We start from the raw sequence: 22,674 nt of genomic DNA on the forward strand, positions 1-22,674 counted from the left end.
AACAGGGATGGTCGCCTGCCCAAGCAGCTGAGGGACAAGTGCCCTGGCCCGGGGAGGGGGGGGGGCCGAGAGGTGCATACGTTGGAGGTACACACGTGGCACACCCTTCTTTTGTTCATGCAGATGACGTTGCCTCATCACCTCCTTCCTCCCTGGGCCCCTCCACCTGCAGCCAGGGATCTCTCCAAAACGCAAATCCAATCACACGATGGCTGACCTGCCTAAAACCCTATCGTGGTCTCCCGATGCCCTGAGAATAACATTCAGTTGCCTTAACATGGCTCATAAAATTTTGCATGGTCTGACCTCTGCTTATCTTTGTGGTCTCATTTTTCAACACTTCTCTTGAATGTCTCGCTTCTGACCACAGGAAGACCATTTAATTTCATCGCCGTGCCAGGCCTGTGCACGTGTGCGTGCATGCCCGGGGTGGGGCAAGTGAGGGGTGTCTGGAGGGTACGCTTTCTGCCCTCGCCCCCTTCCTTCCCGTGACCACTCCCTCAAGCACCTCCGACTTGCTCATTCCTCCTTATCCTTCACTCCTTACCACTCAGCTCCTCTGAGAAGCCTTCCCTGATCCCCCAGTGTAAGGAAGGTGTTTCTCCTCTGTGTTTCTCATACTTCCTGTACTTCTCCTGCAACCATGCTGTTCGTCCTATGTTTTAATTGTTTGCTATTCAGTCTCCCTGAAACAACAATGACTGTGGCTATCTTATTCACTGTTGTATTTCTAGCTCCTTGCAGGGTGCCTGGTGCACGGTCTCCTAAACGAATGAATAAATATATGGTGGCTGGAGAGGGGAGCAGAAAGAGGCATAGTCTGACCATTCAACAGAAAGAAAAGACGGAAATTAACCACTGAAGGTAATTATTACCACTTTTGGTCAAACAGCCTCAGAAAGAGAACGGAACTAGTTCTTAGTGCAGATTCTCTCTGAGCACAAAAGCCAGTGGTATCCATCAAGCAGGTGAGGAAGGTGAACTCACCCAGTGAAAACGGGATTCAACACTGACCTTTACAGAAGAGCTTGGTGCCATTCTGGATGCAGGAACCCGGGGCGGGAGCAGGAAGGCCAGAGATCTGGAGGGAATCTCAAAGAAAGCCAACTAAGCAGTCAGGGAGTCAAAGTGATTCCTGCAGAAAGACAGAGGCACCGGACAGGTTAGGACCCTGGCTTAGAAGGTTTAGGCCAAACGGCACAGGCTGAAGTCTCCAAAATAATACAGGATATGAACACAGACTAATGTGTGGAGGCTGAAACACTGGAATCAGAGGCATCCTGGTACATGACATCAACATAAGGAATGTAAAAATACTTTCTGTGGCAGGAAGCAGATATACAGACTCCACTTCCAAGAAGTAACGGAGGCAAAAATGGGCATATCCCTCACTTGGAGAAGGCCTGGATAGAGACATCACTGCCTCACTTCTCCAACAAAGTGGGAGGCATGGGCCCGAAGGATTGCCCTTCTCTCACTGGATCTGTTCCTCATGATGCCCCACACAGTCAGGGTTGCATCCACAGTAGGCATCTCACTGGTGGTTGTTAACAAGTCCTTCAGTTATGAAAAATACATAAATAATTTGGCAAAGCGCCTTGGCTTTTAGTAGAAAAAAAAAAAAGAAACTCAAAGTACAGTCCTTTAGAGCACAGAACCTCTCCTGAATGTAACACAGCCTCTCTAGACAGCCATTTATCGTTTTGTGCCCCAGTTTCCTTCTCTGTAAAGCTGGATTGTTACAAGGATTAAATAACTGAATATATGTAATAATGCAATCTTGGCTGGCCATTTACCTCTCTGGCTTCTCCATTGGTAAGAAAGAAAATGTAATACCCCACACAGGGTTGTAATGGATATCAGATGACAAAGCACCTAAGAAATCTCTGCATGTGTTCAAAAAAATTTTTTAGCGTTCATTTATTTTTGGGGGGTGGGGAGCGTGAGTGGGGGAGGGGTAGAGACAGAGGGAGACACAGAATCCGAAGCAGGCTCCAGCCTCTGAGCTGTCAGCACAGAGCCCAGTAAGGGGCTGAAACCCACAAGCCGTGAAATTATGACCTGAGCTGAAGTCAGATGCTTACCAGACTGAGCCACCCAGGTGTCCCTCTCTGCATATGTTTTAAAGTGCTGCCTGTGAGTTAGAAGGTCAGTGTGTGTGTGTGTGTGTGTGTGTGTGTGTGTGTGTGTGTGTGTGTGTCTGTGTTCCTTTAAGCAGTTTCTGTTGTATGTGTCTTTTAAGAATAATCTCTTATCGCTTCTCGGCCTTTTGGCTAAGATCAAGTGTAGAATAATCTCTTGATGCTGGGAGTGTGCCCGGTATGTTTCCTGAGAGGCCATGAATGGATGGTGGACAAGCCCATGCACAGACCCCAGGGGAAAGCATTTCGCCCCCTCTGTGGAGCAAAGGTACAGAAATCTATCCAAAGGGAGGGATATCACCGCTCCGGTCTGTGGCCATTCCCAGCCTCTCAGGCCCTCACTGATCCCCATCCAAGGACAACAGCTACGCCCTGCCACAGCCATCTCAGAATGTGCCTCTGCTCTGGCTGACCTGGAATCCTCTCTTCTTGCACCAGGGTGCCAGATGCTAAGCAAACAGAAAACCACATGCTTAGATGCGCTCGCTCTTTTTTGGGGTGTTTTTGTTACCTCTTGACGACAGACGTTTGTATCTGAATTGCTTCCACAACATTAACCTGGTATTTTGCCTGAGAGGTTTTCAGTGTTGCGATGCGGTAAAGGACAAACCCCAAAGCCATGAATTGCTATGACTGTATACGGTCATCTCCTAACTCACGCTCCCTCTCTGCTCCTCTCTTAATATATATGCCTGCTATCGACAAATCACACCTTGTATAAACTGTGTGCTTGAATCTTTTCCAGACGCCGGAAGTATGATGTTAACAATGAGAAAAAGGGAAGGGAAGCCTTTCAAACCTTGAAGCTGTGTTTCAGAAATAGTTACAGATAGAGATACAAGCTATTAGGCCTTTTCCCAGAAGAACACGAGTAGAATGAAAAATCTATCTCAGTATGGGCGAAAAAACACATACAGTTTGTTTTTGTTTTCGTTTGAAAGAATATCGGTATAATAAGGGGCAAACCGAACTCTGAGCATGTACAAGTCTTTGGCACTTATGTGCTATCAAATCCAAACCGTTCAATTACATCACGTTATTAGACCTGCTCTTTTCATTGCTATCACTACCAATACTAGTCTTACTATTACTACTACTACTAATTAACGAGTATCGCTCTGTACCAGGCACAATGCCCTCTACTTGACAGACAACATTTCCCCAAAGCCTCACAACAATCCCATGAGCAGATAGCATCAGTCCTATTTCACAGGAGAGGAAGTGAAATCTCAGTGGTTAATTAGGTAACTGGCCCCAAGTCACAAGAAGGTAGTGATGCCAACAGGATTTGAACCCAGGCTATTTAATCTAAATAGCCTGGATTCTTAAACTCTATGCCACCGCTGGCTGTGGGCTTTCTTTTTTCAGGATCGTGTTCACAATTTAACCCCAGCTATTTTTCACATTACGAGAGGCCCTGGATTCATGGAGATGGAAAACAACAGACCCTCCCTGAGAAGTGGAGGTGGGCCACTGGCTGGTCTCTCCAGCTAGCAGACCAGCAGCGTCTGCACGTCAGCTTCAACGGGAGCATGAGTCACGCTTTTGCCTTAACAAAATGAGATGTATAGCATTATGGACTTTCAGAATAAAGTTTGCGTGTCCTCATTCATTTGGGCATTAGCCAATGGATTTCAACCATTCTTTATCCTTACGCTAGGTCGAGTTCCAAGCTGGTGATGATGTTTTTCTCAGAAATCTGAAGGCGATGCTGTACTGCCTTGTAGAGTTAAGTGTCGCTACTGAGAAATAGGATGCCATTCTAATTCCTGATCCTTTCTTTGTGAATTGTTTCCTCGGGAGCTTTGCTTTTAGGGATTTCTCTGCGTCTCCGGTATTTTGAAAGTACACGATTACGTGCCTTAGTGTGGGTCTATTTTTGCAGTGGGCTCTTGGTTGTCCCCTCAATCTGAGCACTGGGATTTCTGGGGGACATTTAGAAAAACAGCTTTATTGACATATAATCTACATTCCATAAAATTTGCCCACTTAAAGGAAGGAGTCAATTCAATAGTTTTTAGTATATTTACAGAGTTGTGCAGCTATCACCGTAATCTAATTTTGGGACGTTTCCATCACCTCCAAGACAAACCTTGTACCCACTCGTCATCGTCCCCTATTTGCTCCCACCAGCTCTAAGTAATCACCCATCTACTTTGGGGGCCATTCTTTTGAATTATTACTTTATTTATTTTTTTTTTCAACGTTTATTTATTTTTGGGACAGAGAGAGACAGAGCATGAACGGGGGAGGGGCAGAGAGAGAGGGAGACACAGAATCGGAAACAGGCTCCAGGCTCTGAGCCATCAGCCCGGAGCCCGATGCGGGGCTCGAACTCACGGACCGCGAGATCGTGACCTGGCTGAAGTCGGACGCTTAACCGACTGCGCCACCCAGGCGCCCCATTGAATTATTACTTTAATAATCCTCCTCAATTTTCTTGGTTCTCTCTTTCTGGAATGTCTTTTATTCAGGTATTGGGTCCCTCAGACTAATGTTTTAGTTTTCTTACCCTTCCTATTTCCATCTCCCTTTTTCTGTTCTGTGTAAGGGATATTTCCCCCACTAAAGCTCCACACCTCTTACTGAAAGTTGTATTTCCAGCAGAGTATTTTTAATTTGCAAGAGGCCCTTTTTCCCCCCTCTGAACATTCTTTTTGTAACATTCTGTTCTTTTTTTCATGAATGTAATGTCTTCTTTTATCTCTGAAGATATCACTTATAGCTTTTTTTTTGGAGTTTTCTTCTGCTTTTTGCATTACTTATTTCTTCTGAGTTTTTTTTTTCTTCTTCTTCTGTTGTTTTGGTCTCTGAGTTTCATAGTAGACCTTCCTCAAACATTTGGTGACTGCCGATTCATACTTAAGAGTGAAGCACTCAAAAGTATTTCTGTGTGTGTAGTTATAAGTTTATTGCGTGGTGATCACCCCTGCTCCTGTGTGTTCATCACTTAGGGGCCTTTAAAACCAATACAAATGCCAAAGCCCACCCCTGGAGTATCTGATTTAATTGGCTGGAATCTTGTCATTCATATTAAAAAAAATTTTTTTTAATGTTTATTTATTTTTGAGAGAGAGACAGAGATAGAGCATGAGCGGGGGAAGGGCAGAGAGAAAGGGAGATACAGAATCTGAAGCAGGCTCCAGGCTCTGAGCTGTCGGCACAAAGCCCAACACAGGGCTGGAACTCGTGAGATGTGAGATCACGACCTCACTTAACTGACTGAGCCACCCAGGCACCCCCCGCCTCGTCATTCATATTTTTTAAAACTCCCCAGATGATTCTGTTGTACAGGGGAAGGAATCCCTGTGGGGGCCCGAGGGGGGGGGGGGGGGGGTCCTTAACTACCAATATAGGATATATTTTTTCCCCCAGAGTAATCAGATCCCTCAGAAAAGAAACTTTCCATCTCTTACCTTGGCATCTGACTGCTGACATCCTGAGACCCTCCTGGAAGAAGGGGCTGAGGGTCTCCCAGTCAGCACATAGGTACTCACTCAACCTGGTGTTCTGCAGAGTGGTTGCACCCTTGACTTTGCCCTGTGTGCGCAGGTCTGGAATCAGAGAGGAAGTCTCTGGTCCGTTGGTTCTCATTGCTTAGTGTCCAGCATCAGCAACACCTAGAAATTTGTTAGAAGTGCCAATTCCCAGGCCCCATCCTGACTTGCTGCATCAGAAACTCTGGTGGGGGGGGGGGCATCTGGGTGGCTCAGTCAGTTGAGTGTCTGACTTCAGCTCAGGTCATGATCTCACGGTTCAAGGGTTCAAGCCCTGTGTCAGGCTCTGTGCTGACAGCCCCGACCCTAGAGCCTGCCTCTGATTCCCTGTCCTTCTCTCTCTGCCCCTCTCCCACTCGTGTTCTCGCTCTCTCTCTCTCAAAAAGAAACCAAAAACAAAACAAAAAAACCTCTGGGAGTGGGGGCCCAGCGACCTCCAGGGAATTCTGATGCCTGCTCACGCTTGGGGACTACTCCTCTGGGCTTCTGTCGGGGAGCAGGGACTGCGTGGGTGCTCAGAGTGTGGGAGGGGACCTGAGGATCCAGGAGCTCTGGAGCAGGCCTTCCTCTGGTCTCCAGCATCTCCAGAAGTGCCTGGGCCCCTCACTCCACAGCCTGAGATTTTGTATTGGAAAGCAGTAATTTGGGGTCTTTCTTCCATCTCCAGTTTTCACTCCTCTGGTTTCCGAAGACAGTTTTAGCTCCTCCATTTGCTTTCCAGTCCCTGGATTTTATTGTTCTCTCCTCCTTTGCGGTGCTGTTTCTCCTTGCAGCGCATGTCCTTTTTAGTCCCTTGGCTGCCATTTTAAGTGAGGTTGCAGGAGGGTATTTAATCCACCAGGCTTAACTGAAGTCTCATGATATAGATTAAGTGAATAAAGCACATTGCAGGGTGAAAAAAAAAACCCCAAAACTAGATTCTATATTAACAAAGAAAGAAATAAAAAGCACAAAACCACGATATATGATTTCTACATTTGTATGTGCCTGTACGTGTATTTTAATACATGGTATGGATGGATATACTCTCAACTCCTAATGTTACCTCACGGTAATTGTCTTAGGGAGGTGGGGACGGGGGGAGAGGGAGGAACACTATTACTTTTTAAATTTATTTACTCCTGAATTATTTGAATTACTACAAAGAACAAGTATTACTTGTAAAAAATTTTTTAATGTTGAAAATTTATTTGCTTTGCACGAACTGACCTTATTTATTTAACTCATTTAAGTTTATTTATGTATTCTGAGAGAGAGCAACTGGGGTAGGGGCAGAGAGAGAGAGGGGAGAATGCGAATCCCAAGCAGGTTCCCCACCATCAACGCAAAGCCCCATGTGGGGCTCAAACTCATGAATTGTGAGGTCATGACTTGACCCGAAACCAGGAGCTGGGCGCCCAACCAACCAAGCCACCCGGGCACCCCTATTTATTTTTTAAACATGTTTATTTACTTTTGAGAGACAGAGAAAGAGAGTGCAAGCAGGGGAGGGGCAGAGAGAAAAGGAGACAGAGGGTCTGAAGCAGGCTCTGTGCTGACAGCAGATAGCCTGATGTGGGGCTCAAACTCACCAACCGAGAGATTGTGACCTGAGCCGAAAGTGGGCGCTCAAATGACTGAGCCACCCAGGCCACCCTGAACTGACCTTTTTAAATTTACACAGTGGCCTGTGTGACCCATCCAGGGGTGGGAGGGTCTGGGGTTTCAGGGAAGAAATAGCCCTAAGTCCCAGGTGTTGTCTCAGATTTAGGCTGGGCCCAAACAAAGTCAGAAAGATCCAAATATTCAAGTACCCAAAGTACCTGCTTCTATCCGTATATTTAGTATAGAATAAAAGAAGTGTTCTCGGGGTGCCTGGGTGGCTCAGTCGGTTGAGCGTCCGACTTCAGCTCAGGTCATGATCTCGCAATTCATGAGTTCAGGCCCCACGTCAGGCTTTGTGCTGACAGCTCAGAGCCTGAAGCCTGCTGGATTCTGTGTCTCCCTCTCTCTGTCTCTTCCCTGCTCATGCTCTGTCTCTCTCTGTCTCTCAAAGATGAATGAACGTAAAAAAAAAAAAAAAAAAAAGAAGTGTTCTCATCCCTAGCTGGAGATTAGACTTGCCCTGGAGTACAGAAGAATGTGAGCAGCCACAGAAACAACAAAACACCTCACTGTCCCACCCATGGACTAATTAAATCCCAGGCAATTCTAATGTGCAGCAAGGGTTGACACTCATTTATGCAGATGTTATTTTAATCCCTTAAAAAATTTTTTTTAACATTTATTTATTTTTTGAGAGACAGAGACAAAGCATGAGCAGGGGAGGGGCAGAGAGAGAGGGAGTCACAGAATCCGAAGCAGGCTCCAGGCTCTGAGCTGTCAGCACAGAGCCCGCCGTGAGGCTTAAACTCATGAAGTGTGAGATCATGACCTGAGCCAAAGTCGGACACTTAACTGACTGAGCCCTTAACTGATTTAATCTCTTTTCAAAATCAGAAAGATCAGCTCTCTGATGTCACTCAGATCTTAAAAACAGATCGCTTTGCTAGATTTTTAAATTCTTCAACTTTCTGACATCACATAGCACAATACTGGGGAAGTTTTTAGTTTGTCTTAAAATACTACCTAGATTTGGCTTTGCAAGAACCACAGTGATCAACTGTGCACTATATCTCATAGCATTTGCAAGCTGAATGCTCTCTCATGGGCCTCAGAGATAATGTGACTCTTCATTTTACAGATGAGGAAATGTCGCCCAGAGGTATTCTCTCACAGATTTACTACACTGGGGGGGGGGGGGGGGGGGGAGAAAGAGTGTGTGTGTGTGTGTGTGTATGTGTGTGTGTGAGAGAGAGAGAGAGAGAGAGAGAGAGAATGAGAGAGAAGAGAAGAGAGAGAGAGAGAAAGTGAATATTGTAAAATACTTCTATTACTTTTACAAGTGTATGTAACTGGTTTATTCTATATTATGACAGAAACATTCTCTAAAGATCAGTTTTACTTAACCTTGAAAAAAAAATCAGTCAAGGTCCAAATGAATTGAGAATTGCTCATCTATTCTTCCTTGTGTATTTGTACTAACTCAAGTCCTGGCCTTGGCCTCTTGCAGAAAACAAAGAATAATTTTCTTTAAAAAAAAATTCTGTATCTTTATCCAATGTACTTCTCTAAGCTTCTTCTTTGCAGCTTTACTGAAAGTATTTTGTTTCAGAGAGAAATCCTCTCGGATTAACCTGCAATGTCCCAGAACAAATGGTGTGCTGTGTGAGCCAGGCACTAGATTGCCAGCTTCTGTGTCTGAGAGCCACGGAAGGCTTGAGGTCAACGTGTTTTCCTTACTGAGGTCAAAGTGAGTAACAAGAGAAGGTAGTTCACAGCAGGAAACAGGTCACTCATGTAATGAGCTAGAACTCGTAAGTTCAGGAGGGAGGAAGGAAATTAATGCTCATTGGGTGAAAATTTATTCTTGGGTTTTCCTCTATTAAAATCACATTACATTTCCAATCTATGCCATTACAAACAACATAACATGTGCTATGTTATCTCAAATGTACATTTATGGCTTCTTAGGCATATCTGTTAACCTACATGTATATTTACATCCCATGCCTGCATTATTTAGATGTACATATTCCCATATGTACAAAAGTATGTCCTCATGTACGTGGTCTCATGTGTACTTTTGTGTTGCATCACGTGTATACTCGATCATTGGCATATTTTTTCCTATTTTTATTAAGATTTATTGAGGTATAATTTACATGAAATAAACACATATTTGAACTGTACAATTTATAAGTTTTTATATAGGTATACACCCATGAAACCATTACCACAATCAAGATAATGAATACATCCACCTTCCCAAGTTTCTTTTTGGCCATCTGTAATCCCTCTCAGTCCCTCTCCACTCTCCTATTCCCCCTGCTGATCTGTTTTAATTTTGCATTTTGTAGAATTTTATACAAATGGAGTCATGAGTATTACTCTTCTTTCTCTGGCCCCTTTCAGTCAGCATAATTATTTTCAGATTCATCCATATTGTTACATATATTGGTGGCTCGTTCTATCTTGTTGCTGAGTATTTACCACAATTTATTTATTCATCCACTTATTGATGAACATTTGGATTATTTCCACTTTCTGGCTATTATGAATAAAGCTGCAATAAACATTCATGTACAAGTCTTTGTATGAACACAGCTTCCTTTCTCTTTGGTAAATACCTTGAAGTAGAGGGGATGGTTCATAAGTTAGGCATATGTTTAACTTTTTAAGAAACTGTCAAACTTTCCCATAGTTGTACCATTTTCTACTCCTACAGTAGTATATGAGAGATCACCCTGGCCAACACTAGGTGTGGTCAGACTTTTTATTTTAGACATGTTAGTGGGTGTGTAGAGGCATCCTGTGGTTTAAATTTGCATTTATTCAATGACTAATGATGTTGTATATCTTTTCATGTGCTCATTACCCATCTGTATATCATCTTTGGTGAAGCATCTGTTCAAATCCTTTGCCACTTATTTATTAGGTTGTCTCTTTTCTTATGATTAAGTTTTAAGACTTTTTATGAATTCTGGATACAAGGACTTGGTCAGCCCTGTAATTTGAAAGTATTTTCTCCAATTCTATGGCATTTAAAAAAATTTAACAGTGTCTTTCAAAGAGCACAAGTTCCTAATTTTTGTGAAATCCAATGTATTACTCTTAGAAATGGATTGTTCTGTTGGCTAAGAAATCTTTGCCTATTCCAAGGTCACAAAGATTCTCCCCTATGTTTTTTTTTAATTTTTTAATGTTTATTCATTCTTCGAGAGACAGAGCGCGAGCAGGGGAGGGGCAGAGAGAGAGGGAGACACAGAATCCAAAGCAGGCTCCAGGCTCTGAGCTGTCAGCACAAAGCCCAACATAGGACTCAAACTCACGAACCGTGAGGTCATGACCTGAGCCGAAGTCGGATGCCACCCCGACTGAGCCACCCAGGCGTCCCGTCTCCTTTGTTTCTTCTAGAAGTTTTATAGCTTTAGGCTTTATATTTAGATCTATGATCCATTTTGGATTACTTTTTAATATCACGTGAGATATAAGTCAAACTTCATTTGTTTTTGGCATAGATACAAAATATTTTTTACAAGATGTTCCTTGGGGCACCTGGGTGGCTCAGTCGGTAAGCGTCCGACTTCGGCTCAGGTCATTATCTCCTGGTTTGTGAGTTCAAGCTCCGCATTGGGCTCTGTGCTGACAGCTCAGAGCCTAGAGCCTGCTTTAGATTCTGTGTTTCCCTCTCTCTCTGCCTCTCCCCTGCTCACATTGTGTCTCTCTCTCATAACTAAATAAACATTAAAACATTTTTTTTTTAATTCTAAAAGATGTTCCTTTCTCCACTGTACTTTTACACCTTTGTCAAAAATCAATTGACTATATATGTGGGGTCTATTTCTGGACTCTCTAATCTGTTCCATTGATCTATTTGCTTATCATTCCTCCAAAACCACATTATCCTCATAATTGCAGCTTTAAAACAAGACTTAAAATCACATAATGTAAATCCTCCAAATTTGTTCTTTTTTTTCAAAAGTGTTTTGGCCATTCTAAGTCCTTTGAATTTCCATATAAAATTTAGAAGTAGACTATCAATTTCTATTAAAATAGCATGGTAGAGTTTTTATTAGGATTGCACCAAATCTATAGGTCAATTTTGGAAGAAGTGACAATGGTGAGTCTTCTAATCCACAAACGCGGCATATCTCTCCATTTATTTACATTTTAATTTTTCTCAGCAGTATTTTGTATTTTTAATGTACTAGTCTTGCACATCTTTTGTCATTTATTTCTTTTTTTAAGTTTATTTATTTTTGAGAGAGAAAGAGAGCAAGTGGGGAAAGGCAGAGAGAGAGGGAGAGAGAGAAAATCCGAAGCAGGCTCCACACTGTCAGCATGGAGCCTGATGCAGGGCTCAAACTCACGAACCTTGAGATTATGACCTGAGCCAAACTTAACCAACTGAGCCACCCAGGTGCCACAATATATATATTTCTAAGCATTTCATAGTTTTGTTGCTATCATATATTTTTAAATTTCAATTTCTAATTGCTGCTAGTATATAAAAATGCCACAGATTTGTGTCTGTTGACCTTGAATCCTGAAATCTTCTTAAACTCACTTATTAGTTCTGGTAGCTTTTTTTTGGAGATTCCATAGGATTTTCAGTGTAGATAATCAGAGTCTCCATAGTTATTATTTCTGGTGTTTATTAATCCTTCACAGACCCATATTACTACCACTTGGTATAGTTTTTCTTATGCCTGAAAATTACCTTTAATATTTCTCACACCATGGATGTTCTGGTGACAATTTTTCTTTCTTTTCTTTTCTTCTTTTCTTTTTTCTTTCTTTTTCTTTCTTTCTCTCTCTCTCTCTCTCTCTCTCTCTCTTTCCTGTATGTCTGAAATGTCATATTTTGCTTTTGTTTTTGAAAGATATTTTCATTGGGTTATGGAATTCTACATTCACAGATTTTCTTTCAGTAATTTAAAGATGTTCTGACTGCTTGTAAGATTTTTCTCTTTATCAGTGGTTTTAAGAAATTTAATTATGATGTGCCTTAGTGTAGTTTCATTTATGTTTATTGTGCTTGGGGTTCACTGAGCTTCCTAAATCTATGAGTTTACAGTTTTCATCAATTTTGGAAAATTTTAGAACATTATTTCTGCAAGCATTTCTTCTGTTCTCTTTCTCTATCTTCTCCTTCAAACTCCAATGACCTCATTGGCTTATTTTAGATTACCTAAAAAATAAATAACTGTAGCCCATAGATGGATGGGACACAGAGAAGGTAATACAACTGGTCTTTGATTTATCATAGCAAATGAGACGGAGAAAGAGATAATCAAGGCGAGATGGGTAATGTGCTGGGTGAGAAGTCAGAAGTTCCTTGTTTGAACTGCACCAAAGTTAACTATGCAACTTGACATTCGCCTCTTTATCTTTTTGGATCTCAATATTCTCAACTGTGAGATCTGGGAGTTGTTCTAGGTGACACTTGAAGTCGTCATCAACTTACAAAGTTTTTGATGCTGGGTGAATTTTGTTGAGAGGAAAGGGGAAAGAGAGGACTGCATTCATTCTCATATCTTCACATGTGTCTAGTATCCATTCATCTTCTCCCTTCTTAGCGTAACGAGTTTGAGCAATCTGAGCTCAACAGAGTTAGGGAACTTGGTTATTTGGACCAATCCTCTCTTTGAAAACAACTAAAAGCTGAATTTTTAAAAATTCCTTAAAAACACCAAAGAGCCTGACAAGGTTGTGTGAAATTACTAGGCAAATCAGGAACTGAGAGAAATAAGCAGAATACTGAAGCCACGCTTGCCTGTCCAGGGAATTGATTTATTATTGGCCTAGATCCCTAAAGATAAGGATGTTCCCAGTGACTGAGAATTTGATGACATAATTTATCTTCATCCAATGGATGGGACCGTGACCTTAAGAACATGGTCCATCTCTACAGTGAATCCCTTATTTAATATTAGTTGTGTTCAAGGATTGGATGTTCTGTCTGGAACAAAAACTGTCATTATGTAAGAGAGCTCAAGCTGAGCTTTTAGATCATTAAACTACTTGACATGACTCTAAGTTCTTATTTCACAGCCAGAAATTCTCAAACCATATTCCTAGGCCTTCCATAGGTTCTGGAAAAGATGTGCAATTTCGCTGGGCAGGACCTCCCCCTCATTCTGCCACTTACTTTCCCAGTTGCTTTCATTTATCCCAACTGTCAGGCATGTTGTGAAATTGAGTTTCAGTATCATTCTATTCCAATCCATCAGCTCAGATACTAATCATGAAACAGGTCAATGTGTTAGCTCCCAACAAAGCATTTCTGTTTTAGATTTGCCAAAATAGACTTCCAAAGGCATGTGCTTATAAGGATGATTGATGAGTCAACAAAACTTCAGTGGGGTCACTTTTAATTTGGGCCTGGGAAAACTAACAAGCCCTTTGTACCTCCCGGTTGTCAACAGTGGCCCACGTGAGTAGGAGGCATCACAGAAATAACTCCTGTTCAATCCAGGCCAACTCAAAGATTCCCCAGGTGTCGTGCTTATAGCTTGAGAATTATGGCAACCAGGATATAAGCAGTGCTGGAGGTAAATGTTCTCATTCTTTTGCTTTGCATTTCCAAAGTTCCATTCACAACGTCCGTTACACGTGTGTCTGTGTGGCTTGGATGGTGACTGAGGCTCCATAAGGAGTGTTAATTGCAATGATGTAGAGAGAATAGTTGAGGCTTATGTATCCTAGTGGAAAAGCCTTTTCAGGCCTGTTCTCTGTTTTCTGCTCCTTCTCCTCAAAGGATGCCCTTTTAAGGTTTTTATTCTCTGGAGTGAGGCTGTTATTCCATTCTCTAATTCCCCAAGAGGCAGTCAAAATTAGGAGGGCTTCTGTCTCTATTGCTTTTCCTGGACTTACACATCTCTAATGTATAATTACAATTGCAACATAGTAGTAGTCTTTCCTGTAGTTTTCAGAAGCAAATTAAGCTATCAATAAACCTTCTAGATCAAGAAGTTAGGAATGCATCTTTTACTCTAAATCAGTATACCGCATATTCACGGGAATGATGTTTTGGGAAGCATACAGCTCCTCTATCACAACACACCTTTCACAACGAATATTGAGCTTTTACAACGTGCCAGGCACTAGTCTAAGCCAGAGACACAGAAGTTAATAAAAAGAAAGTATTTATCCCTTATCATTATCCAGTTGAGATAATACTCCCTGGCCAGTTTACTCTGTGAGCATGATCTTCAGCAAGACTCAAAGCACTGTGAATTACATTTATGTAGTAATTGGAGGATTTACATCGATTTCAACTGCAAAGGAAATGGCAATGTCCCTACCTTACTACCCACCCGCCATGACACCTAGCAAACACATACATTCTTTATACTACGTGGCTTAGGTGCTTTTCAAACCAGGACTCATGATACTGCTTACTTGTTTAAAAATAAACACTAAACATCAAAACATTAGCCACAGTTTCAAGTAGCATACTCAATGCATATTTATTTTGTTACAGCGTTTGGAAAGTGAGAGAATTCTTTTTTGTGCCAAAATAGCAAAGAAAAATATGAAACACAATAAAGAGACTGGAGTCTAAGCTTTGACCTAAAGTGCTACACATTGACTCTGATTCTTTTTGCTTTCATATGCCACGAGAGGTTCTTTTTTTTTTCTTTTCCTTTTGGCATTAAATTGACCTTATCTGTCAAACCCAAAGACTCAAGGCTGCAATACAGCATTATGCCTTTGTTCTCATAACCCTTTACTATCTTGTGTAGTTTTCAGGAAGCTAGACTTAAAAAACCAATCATAACACAGTGTCTCTTTCCACCAAAGATTTTTTTCCTTCATTTTAAGAGTTTTTAAATATTTTGTAATGAATTCCAACTGGGATGCACGTGGGTTGGGCAGTGGAACAAGGATCATTTAACTGGCTCTTGCTGAAGAGGAAGGAAAATCTTAATAGGAGAACGTATTTATTTAGGTTGCTTGCATTTAAGAGAAATGTCCTTTCCCCTCTTCCACTCAGATGGGCTGTTCATTAGCTAGGCTGAATCACAAAGCAGAAGCAGAAAGAGTCTGGTTGGAAGCTGCCACCTCTTCAACAAAAGCAGCCACGTACATGAAGGGTTTAATTCGCTTCATGTGGTCCAGGGCTGAGTGGAGAAGGCAATGGGACATGTGGAACATAGATGAACATATTCCCTGATGGAGGCTGGGAGCAGTGCAATTCCTCTCTGATTAGCAATCTAAAACATGCACTCTCTTTGCACCTTTCATTCAGCCAGAGAGAGGCTGTTCCAGGTATGAACATCAAGATTCCACGGGGAATAAATAATTCAGCTGAGATGAAAGATCCAATAAGAATTTCAGCTCAGAGCTCAAGGAAACTCCGAACGTAATATGTTGAGAATAAACATCTCCTATTATGGAGAACTTGTTTTGGCGCTAACCCTCTATTACCAACTGCTCTGAGGGCTCGGAACCTCTGATAGTGCTGGGAGAGAGGTTCATTCTTTTAAATTTCACCTTAACCCCTGCCAAGTGGTGTTATAGAACAAGCAGGAAAAAATGCTAACCCTTCCTCCACCATTTCTGTAACACTTCCATCTGGGTATCCATCTGGGAGAATTTCAGAAAGTCTGGAATGTGTAGACATTTCAGACACAAATTCCCACTTTCCTTTGCTCAATTAAAACTGAACATTGTTACTACTTACACTTTGTTCATTCTTGCAAGTAGCTTACTATGGTCACCTGGCCAAAATAATGACCCTGTCTTTCCTTACGCAGACTAGGCGAGTGACACCTACTGGAAATGAGATAAATTTATCCTAAGGTATCCTTGGAAACAACAGATTTGGAACAGAGGACTAAAAGTCAGAGATTGCTAACTGCATATCTTGTTTTCCTCCAAGGGCTTCAACTTTTTCTTCTCTTGCCTGCTCCTTCGGATACCCAACATTCCTATCAAGTATACCTTCCACTATCGTTTTAAAGGGCTAATTCCCAACTTTTCCATGAAAAAGTCCCTTGCCAATCTAACATAGTGACTTTCCTCCTGCCAAACCACCGAACAAATCATACATTGAACAAAATCTTGTTTCTCTCTCAAAGTACTATCATATCACTGTTGTGCACATCTAACGAGATATTTATTGAAAGGAGAATGTACATCAGACCTAGATGTTGCCCTTAAGGAGCTTGTAGTCCAGTGGAGAAGACAGCTATATTACAAGCTGAAAGTAGTAAGGAAAATAAAGAATGCAACGATAAACTACTGTCCTTTACAGTGTCACTTTGGAGTGAGCAAAATCAGGGTAAACTTTGGGAAGAAGGTAAGGTGTGTGGAGAGCTGTGACGGATGAATGGCTTATGTGGCTCTAGAATTGGCAGAAAGGTCATTCCAGACATAGGAAACAACACGGACTCCAAATCTGAAGGAAGGAAAGTATGGATCATGTGTGAAAAGCATCAAATAGTTTCCTTTGATTACAGGGAAGTGATCAAGGAATATTTTATAAAATGGGGTTAAATAGGAAACTGGGGGGGGGGCACATAATGGAGACCAAAGAGTTTACAAATTTGCATCGGGACACACGGGAGGTTTCTGAGAAATTATATGCTTTCAGGAAACTGACCTGGGAACAGCATGTATGCTGAAATGGAGACGGTGGAGTTAGAGAATCCAGTTAGGAAGCAGTTGTATAGTTTAGAACAGAAGTAATGAGGTTGTGGCAGTGAATGGAGAGTTGACAGATTGTAAAAGTACAACTGGAACTCAGAAACTGGTGAGAATTTGAACGAACCTGGAGGGCGGGAGAGGAGACACTGATAACTCCAAAGTGTTCAATTTGGAGGACTTGGAAAGCATTAACACATCGCAGTAGGGAATACAGGAGGAAGGAAAGAGAAATGAAGAAAAGAACAATGAATTTTGTTGAGAACATGTTGAGTTAGAAGTGGAGGTGGTGTATCATTGACATGTCCAGCATGCAATTGGTTTATGATGTTCCCGAGCTCTGTGTAGATCAGGGGCAGAGTCACTAATGTAGAGATCATTGCTAAAAGCATAAAACTTGTTAAGGTAGAGAGCACTGTGAGAGAAAGGAGAGAGATAAGACAACTCAACTTTGGACACATTTACTGAAAAAAGACCCAGGGAACAAACAAACAAACAAAAATGCTCTAAGAGCAAGGAAGAAAGCCAGAAGAATACGCTATTATAGAAACTAACAGGGCGCCTGGGTGGCGCAGTCGGTTGAGCGTCCAACCTCAGCCAGGTCACGATCTCGCGGTCCGTGAGTTCGAGCCCCGTGTCGGGCTCTGGGCTGATGGCTCGGAGCCTGGAGCCTGCTTCCAATTCTGTGTCTCCCTCTCTCTCTGCCCCTCCCCTGTTCATGCTCTGCCTCTCTCTGTCCCAAAAATAAAATAAAAAACGTTGAAAAAAAATTAAAAAAAAAAAAAAGAAACTAACAATGGAAAAGTTTTGTTTGTTTGCTTGTTTGTTGTGGACAAGTTTTAATAATAATAATAAAAAAAGACTTAGCTAACAATGTTGAATGCTGTAATGAGTTCTAGGAGAATTACAGAAAGTGGTCTTTGGATCTGGTGTGGCAAATTACTGATTTTTAAGAAAGCCGTTTTTGAGGAAGCCAAGCATTTTAAAGGGTTAATGAGTAAGTTAGGGAGTGGGACAGAGAAAAGAGCCCTTGACTGGGAACCAGAGACCCTGAGTTCCAGCTTGGCCTTGCTGTTAAGCTGCTGTATGACCTCTTAACCTCTCTTGAGCTGTTTCTCAGTCTTCAAAATTCTATAAAATCTCTCCTGACTATCATTTCCAAAGATTCAAGTAAGCTAACTATGGACCTAAACTCTACGGAGATACTGAGCTACCGATTTTTATCGGGTATATGCCAATTTCAATACTTGTAACTTGTGTAAAAGTGAGGCTCTAAGTGTTTCCTAATACAAAATAATTCAGACCATATTCTTCAAGTATCTGCTTCAAGGAAACCTTCCTCCAGCCTCCTCCCATCCCCAGTCCTTTACTTTTAAAAACTAAGCTAAGATAGTGTCTCTAGTTTATCCAGCAACTTGTCCTATTGCCTAAAATCAGGGGGTGCCCCCAGAAGCCTTTCTTGTTTGTTGAAGTCTATTGGGTAGTATTAACAATCAATCCCCAAATCATGGCTTTCCAGCCATGTGTGATCATATACTTGTACAAGGGCATTTTCTGAAACTCAATGTCTCATATCACAAAATCAAACCAGAAATGTTATTCAAGAAGAACCCAGATGCACTGAAGAAAGAACATTTGCTTTATCTGGGGGCTTTTAATCTATCAGGATCCTATAGCAATACAAACTCAGAATCACTGAAATGTTAAGTACTATAAAACTTTTAGTTGGGTTCAAGCACATAGTTTCGTAATATATTTGAAGTTAGTGTAGGTGTGAAGTAGTTCGATTGAATCTTGCGATTAAAGTTAAAAAACAATGCTTCGTTTTAACACACACACACACACACACACACACACACACACACACACACGAGGATAGGATAACTTTCTCTTGTTGAGACACCAGTAAATTTTCCTGGAGTTCTCATCCCTTGCCTTTCTTTCCTCCAGAGAGGTTGGCCTGTTCTTTCTCAAGAATTCTTGTTTTAATTCCAAATGGATATTGTAGAAAATAAAGGGGTAAAAATTTAAGTTGTTTTTGAAAGAACATATAACTCAGCTCCAAATTCGGTGGAGAAAAGGAGAAAAAAAAAGGACAGTTAGCATCTTTTGTGCACCTGTTATATGCCCTACATGTTCATGTACATTATCTTACTCAAGCCTGACAATAAGACTTTGCAGTAAATTTAGCTTTGGTGTTAGAGATAAGAAAAATGAGGCTCAGGGAGGTTAAACTATCCTTTCAAGGTCAAATGGCAAGTTATAAAACTAGGATCGAAACAAGAGCTGAAACAAGACTCCAAAGCTCAAGCATGTTCTACTTTACCATGCAGTTCAGTCTAGTGAAAAATTCACTCTTGAAAAGGTCTTAGCATTTGAAGCATAAAAGCCTTCAAATTCTGTTGTATCTGCACTGAGTCCGATCGAAAAAAAATTAAACAAAACAAAAACATCCCAAAACATCACACACGCTCTTAGTTCCCCTCCCAACTGAAATTCAGTAGGGAGGACAGTTCCTGAGTCATGTTCACAGAAAGCTGTCCTTGGATTCTGTTATTGAGCTCACACCCCCATTCCTGACTTCCCAAGTGGCACCGAGAAAGAGAAGAGGAAATGTAAGAAAAGTATAAGATGGGATCCTCTGACACCGTGGTGGAAATTAGCACATTTCCCAGAAGACCAAGATAAAAATGCATGTGAGAAGAACAAGGGAAGCAAACAGATGGGGCAATAAAATGGAGGCGGAATGAGCTCATCAGGATTTCCAGCACACGGTTTAAGTCCATACTGGGCTCTCAGCTGACCTGGGAGCCAGGAGACATAGTGAATGAGTGGGTGGTTACTATGCTGCAGCATCAGTTACACGAAGAGATTAGGTGGAGCTGATTCACTGCGGCAGGATCGGCACGACTTTTCAAGTGGAGGAAAATCTGTGGGCCCTGGTCTCAGCCACTCGCATAACCATCCTTATGGACAGCATGAGTCACATGTGTGGGATCCTGCAGGTAGACAGTATTGTGCCGTGAGTAAACCAAGGGCAAGCTTTCACGTTGCCGAGAGCAGGTCTCAACCACAGCTACGGCACATCTTTGTGTGAAGGTTTATCCGCCGGATACGCAAACACCCCGCCTTCCCATACTCCTCCTGGGCTACAGGTGGTTCGTAACACAAACAGAAAGGACAAGGCTCCGGAACGTTCGTCACACCGAACAGTGATTCTTTTCCAAACTATCAGACCCCAGAAGGGTCTTTGGAAGAGTCTAGTCTAAGCCCCTTACCTGATACACAGCAAACTGAGGTCCAGGGAAGAGGAATGACTTGCCCCAAACCACTCAGCTAGTGACAGAGTGGGCATGAGGACTCAGTTCCCCTGTTCCTAAGCCAGCAGACTCTGCTGCACCAGCAAGCCAAAGTCAAACCCTAAATAGCATATACCCTGTGAACTAAGCCCTCTAATTATACTGCCTCCAAAGGAAATAACATCTTAAATGCCTGGGTCTCTCTCTCCGGGCTTTGGCAATTTCACTGACAATTTCCCGTACTGGAATCTCTTTTGAGAACTTTAAGAGTAATTATTTTCGGATATATGCTTTGTTATTTTTATGACTTCTTACACACTGCTTTCTTTGTTCATGAGAAAATTAGGATTCTGGAAATACACTTGACTTTATTTAATTATTAAAGGACCAAGCATCCATTTCAAGTACTTGCGAACGTAAATGTCATCGGTGTGCGTCAAGAATGGATGTACGGGAACAATATAGGCTAATTACTCTATTTTGACATCCAATTAAGATCCACTTTGGTCTCAGGAAAAATCATCAAACCTATGGAGTGAAAACTGAAGAGCGAAATCCTTACCTGGATCATTCTGAACATGTCTGGATTTGGTGCCTTTATGGCATCATCTAAAACGTAACATTTTTTAACATGTTTTGCAACCTGACTGCCTTCATTACTGCAGCCTGTGTATATGTGGGCTCGCTGGAACTTTGGGGGTTTTCAAGGAGGTTAAGTAAGGATGTAGAAGGAATGAGCCCGTTCAAGGTCATGCTTACTAGGTGAAGCTGATGCCTCCTAGTGACCCCTACCAGCAGCAGCATAAGCCCATTACCCAGTCTCCCTCCTCCCCACCTCATACCTTTTTTACAAACTTATATTCTTACCTGAGCCATCATCACTTCCATTGTCCTCTGCTTTGGGTGTTGTGGAGAACAGATTTGCTGGCTCTAATGTTTATCCATGAAGAGATTTCCACGAATAGAACTTTCCTCGTAATTTAGTAACATTGTCCTTGAAAACCCCACGACTATTTACATAACAGAAGCTATTGTTTGAAGTGCAAAGCAGGTCAAAATTTGGTTTCTGGAGATTAATCACTGCGGTCTGTTTTATATTATCATAATAATTTCATTTATTTTGATACAATTTGTTTTCAGCATCAACCTCAGCTTCTGTGCACAAGTGACAAATCCATTTGTTTCTGGTATAATGGATAATGTGATTAATGACCTTGCAACAGGATTTCTTAAAAACACGGAGGAAAAAAAAAGTTTCCATTTATAATGTGCAGTAAACCAGCTCAGTCTGTAGCTGTGCCTCAAAAATCCCTCTGAACTTGTTTGCACGCCACAGCCAAGATTTTCAAACAAATTTGCTCCTGCCTTTTGGGGTTTCTGTCCAAAGCTGTTCTCTCCAAGAATGAGCGGACAGCGGCGTCAAATTGGGAAAGTGGATCTACGGGCAGCCCGCTCGCAAGGGTGGGGCCCCGGTATACTACGCGGTGCCATCTCCGTGGCCGCGCTCGACGAAGCCAAGGAGCCCAGGCCTCGCTGAGTAAGGTCACACCACCTGCTGGGCTGTCGCCAGGCCCGCACGCGACGTCTCTGCGGGCGGCCTCGTGACTCCGGCCCCCGCGCCGAGCCCCCCGGTGGGGGCCGCGCGCGCGCGCGAGGGTGTGCGGGCGCCCCCTCCGCGCAGTCGGCATCCGGCGCGCGTTTCCGGTGCCCGCGGACCTGAGAAGTCTTCCGCAGGCGGCGGGTGGGAGTGGGGACCGGGAGGGTGGACGTGCACGGGGGCGACCGTCGTGCGTCTCCTTCCCGCCTTCGGGTGACGCGGGCGCGGCGGCCCGCACCGGGAAGCCCACGAGGCCCGCGGGGGAGGAGGGGTCTCTCGACGGCAGCCTTAGGTTCGAGTTCCTCCTGGGGCTCCTCCTCACTGTCCTCACTTGGGGGGCGGGGGGTCCCTCCCCACAGGGGCGGCGGTGGCCGCTGAGCGAGGCCTCGCGCCGCGCCGGAAGCCCAGAAGGCGCCCCGGGGAAGCTCCCGGCTTCTCTTCAGCCCGCGACGCCTGCGTCCTCGGGTGGGTCCTCGGGGCGCCTGGACACGCCGGCCAAGGCTCGCGAAGGCACTCGAGAGTGTTTTTCCCCCCTTTTCCCTCAGTTCTTCCTTGCTGGGGGCCCCGGGACCCCGCGCTCGCGCCCCCGGCTCGGCCCCACAGGCCCGCCCGCCAGGCGCGAGAAGGCGCCCCCGCCCCGCCCCCTCGCTGACGTGCGCCCAGCCGGGCCAATCAGAGCTCGCGGCGCTGCGCCCCACGCGCCGGGGCCTTCTCCCACCCCCCTCCCCCCCCCCCCCCCCCCAGCTTAAGAAAGGGCGCGCGGGCCGGGTAAGAGCAGAACGCTGCGCCGGGCGGAGCGAGCGCGGTGTGTTAGGCGGACGGTTCCACCGGCTCCCGCGCTCTAGCTGCCCTCGAGCGCCGTGCCCGGCCGCAGCCCGCCGCGGAGGCGCCTCCGCCGCGCGCCCCGA

At 43.5% G+C, this 22,674-nt stretch overlaps 1 long non-coding RNA gene across 1 annotated transcript in view; it reads right to left on the reverse strand.

Moving 5' to 3' along the window:
- Nucleotides 1-21,798, reverse strand: part of LOC121017581 (uncharacterized) — a 32,107-nt gene extending 10,309 nt beyond the window's left edge. Inside the window, exons 1-2 of the long non-coding RNA XR_005784821.1 lie at nucleotides 21,037-21,798; nucleotides 1,015-1,135 (exon numbers count right to left, since the gene is read on the reverse strand). This is a non-coding gene — a long non-coding RNA (uncharacterized LOC121017581). The remainder of the gene's footprint in view (nucleotides 1-1,014; nucleotides 1,136-21,036) is intronic.
- Nucleotides 21,799-22,674: the final 876 nt, after the last annotated feature.

The sequence above is a fragment of the Herpailurus yagouaroundi genome, unplaced genomic scaffold, assembly GCF_014898765.1.
Source record: "Herpailurus yagouaroundi ecotype Mexico unplaced genomic scaffold, PumYag 216, whole genome shotgun sequence".
Classification (NCBI taxonomy): domain Eukaryota; kingdom Metazoa; phylum Chordata; class Mammalia; order Carnivora; family Felidae; genus Herpailurus; species Herpailurus yagouaroundi.